Source organism: Ornithorhynchus anatinus, chromosome X1, assembly GCF_004115215.2.
Source record: "Ornithorhynchus anatinus isolate Pmale09 chromosome X1, mOrnAna1.pri.v4, whole genome shotgun sequence".
Taxonomy (NCBI): Eukaryota; Metazoa; Chordata; class Mammalia; order Monotremata; family Ornithorhynchidae; genus Ornithorhynchus; species Ornithorhynchus anatinus.
Genome location: NC_041749.1, coordinates 62,349,135 through 62,352,446, shown reverse-complemented (window position 1 = coordinate 62,352,446; position 3,312 = coordinate 62,349,135). Strand labels below are relative to the sequence as shown.

The window sequence follows — 3,312 nt, the reverse complement described above, 5'->3', positions numbered from 1 at the left end:
GGTCTTTAGGAGCCCTGCAAGCTAGCTGTCTCCAATCCATAGTTTTTTCTTTAGCTGGGCTCCCAGTGAAAATGTGCCCAAGTCTGTCTTTACAATTTCAGTGGTTTCCCTTTTCAGTCTCTCAAAGCATCTTGCCCTAATAGTGCTTCTTTTTCAGAAAGAGGTCACCTATATCAGGAACAGAGAGAAAATAAAATCAGTATTCTTGGAAAGTAATTTTAGAAGCTTGGGGGTGAAGTGTGAAAATGACTTCCTTCTAGCTTGTTCTGATTATATTGATTTACAATGGATTTCCTATTTGCCAAGAAAAAAAGGAGACTTTTGCACTGCTAAGAGTTGTCACTTTTCTTGACGAGGTGACCAGCAATCAGATCAGGTCAGAAAGCATAACTACAGATCATGGTCACTGCTAACGACTTACTATTTTCTATCTGTGCACTCCCTGGTTGTATCTAATGAAATCAACGTTATCAGCATCTCCACAGTAAATGAGGATTTACAGTTGTTCCACGTTCTAACTCGGGTAGTACGAGTTTGTTTCCCTCAAAACTTCGTACAGTTTCTTGCAGTAATAAATACTGTTGCAAGCTGCTTTGATCACTTCAAATTTTCTCTGGGGAATTCCAATCCAAGTGCCTGTTTTTATTGAGGGTTATGCTTTTTCAACCAATAGGAAAATGTCATGGTACATTGGTTCCTTTGATAACTCAAAAGGCAAATGGGGCCAACCCTGATCCCCTTCAGAAAATAAGTGGGATTGTTTTTGAAAGACATAGTCATGTAAGAAAGCCAGCAGTCCTAAATGAGGAGGAGAAGAGGACCTGAGTCTTAACAATATTACATTATCAAAGTAATGATGATTGACAATGGAACTGCCCCAGAGAGCCTTTGAAGTATATTCCACATAAATTAACATAAAAAATGGGTAGCAGGTACTTCTACTAGGCAATGACTCTAATGCCCTGTTGTTGTTTCTGGACCTCTTTGGAATCTCTGGAGGATTGAAGCACAGCAGGGACTATGCTAAATTGCTAAGGCTGATGAATAATTAATGATCATGAATTCCTATTAGGGATAGCAAATAAGTACCAGTCTATGCTAGATATTCACATCTAGATCCCCAAGGTAAATATTTCCAAGTCCAGAGAGTCTTGCAGATCCACTGGAAGCAGGGAGCATGTCTACCAACTCTGTTATATTGTATGCACTCAAAGTGCTTAGTGTACAGTGCTCTGCATGCAGTAAGTGCTCAATAAATACCATGGATTGATTGATTCTCTAAGGACTAGAGTGTAATTTTCCCAAATGATATTCCTGTTCCTAGTCCCATGAGAAGTTGAATATTTCATGGGCAGTTAGTTATCCATATGCTTAGAGAAGCAGCGTGTCTCAGTGAAAAGAGCATGGACTTGCTTTATGGTTCTTTTTTTTCATGGCATTTGTTAAGAACTTACTATGTGCTAGGCACTGTACTAAGCACTGGGGTAGACACAAGCTAATCAGATTGGATACATTCTATGTCCCACGTGGGGCTTACAGTCTTAATCTCCATTTTACATATGAGATAACTGAGGCATTGAGTAGTTGAGTGACTTGCCCAAGGTCACATAGCAGACAAGTGGCGGGGTCGACATTAGAACCCAAGTCCTCCTGACTCCCAGGCCTGTATTTTAGCCACTAGGCCATGCTGCTTCTCATGTCCCATTTTAGAAGCAAATGTGCTGAAACTAGTCGGCTGGTCTAAGTGGTCAGGGAGAGGAGAGAACCCTGCAATGACAATATGAAAGTTTCCCTCTCCCCTCCTAGTCTCCACGGATTACAATCCCCTGGCTTGCGGCAGGTAGCCAAGGCTATGAGATTAAAAAAAAAATGTGTGGGTAGTCTAAAAGGCATTTCAACATTGCAAAAAGGTCTTTTGATGAATCTGGACAATTTTATATGTGCTGACTAGGATTGATGGCATCTTTAGTTGTCATTAGTCATGAATTGTCATTCAATTGTCATCATCATTTTCCAACATCCAGATTTTAGTTGTTGATTTCTATGATTTCTAGTGACCCCAACAAGAGTGCCGCTGCACTTTGATTCATTCAATTATATTTATTAAGCACTTACTGTGTGCAGAGCAGTGTTCTAAGCTCTTGGGAAAGTACAACACAGCAATAAAGAGTGACAATCCCTCTCCATAAGGATCCCACAGTCTAGAGGGGGGAGAGACACATCAATACAAATAAACAGACATCGATATAAATAAATACAATTACAGATATATGCATAAGTGCTGTGGGGAGGGGAGAGCGGGGGAAAGAGCAAAGGGAGCAAGTTAAAGCAATGCAGAAGGGAGTGGGAGATGTGATGAGGAATTTTTGTTTGATATGGAGGTGGGTAGGCAACCACTGGAGGGTTTTGAGGATGGGATGGCATCCTGAACATTTCTGTAGAAAGATGATCCAGGCTGCAGAGTGAAGTATGGACTGGAATGGGGAGAGGCAGGTCAATGTTCTGCACACAGTAAGTGCTCAATAAATACTATTCATTCAGTCATATTTAATGAGCGCTTACTGTGTGCAGAGCACTGTACTAAGCACTTGGAAAGTACAATTTGGCAACAGACAATATGTGCAGAGCACTGTACTAAGCACTTGGAAAGTACAATTTGGCAACAGACAATCCCTACCCAACAACAGGCTACTGAAAAGCAGCATGGCCTAGTAGCTAGAGTATGGGCCTGGGAGTCAGATGGACTTGGGTTTTAATGTCAGCTCTGCCACTTGAGACTCTGTAAACTTGAATCTCAGCCCTCGACTCTCTCCCATGCCGCTGCTGCCCAGCATGGGTGAGTTTTGACTTGTAGCAGATTGCCTTCCACTCGCTAGCCACTGGCCAAGCTAAGAATGGAATGGGTAGGCCTCTGCTTGACTTTCCCTCCCATAGCCAAGACTGGTAGAGTACTGGAAACTCTCCAGGTGTGACCCTGAGAGAGGCCCTCTGGCGTATACTTCACAGTTTTTGTGTGTTTCTGTTGTAGAAGTGAGCAGATTCATTCATTCAGTCATATTTATTGAGTGCTTACTATGTGCAGAGCACTGTACTAAGTTATTGGGAGAGTACAATATAGCGATAAACAGACACATTCCCTGCCCACACCGAGATCCAGAGCCAACTGTATCCCCCTTGTAGGAGCCCTACTGAGGCATGCAGAAAGAGCGTTTCTGGGTTCAAATAAGTGCTTCTTCAGAAGTCCTGCCAAGAAACCAGTGGGTGGATTCTGATTGCTTTCATTCATTCATTCAATCGTATTTATTGAGCACT

General features: G+C 42.2%; 1 non-coding gene across 1 annotated transcript; it reads right to left on the bottom strand.

Moving 5' to 3' along the window:
* Positions 1 to 2,846: 2,846 nt before the first annotated feature.
* On the bottom strand, positions 2,847 to 2,984 carry LOC114807122. The gene has a single exon (XR_003755175.1). It is a non-coding gene; the product is annotated as a small nucleolar RNA SNORA7 (small nucleolar RNA).
* Positions 2,985 to 3,312: the final 328 nt, after the last annotated feature.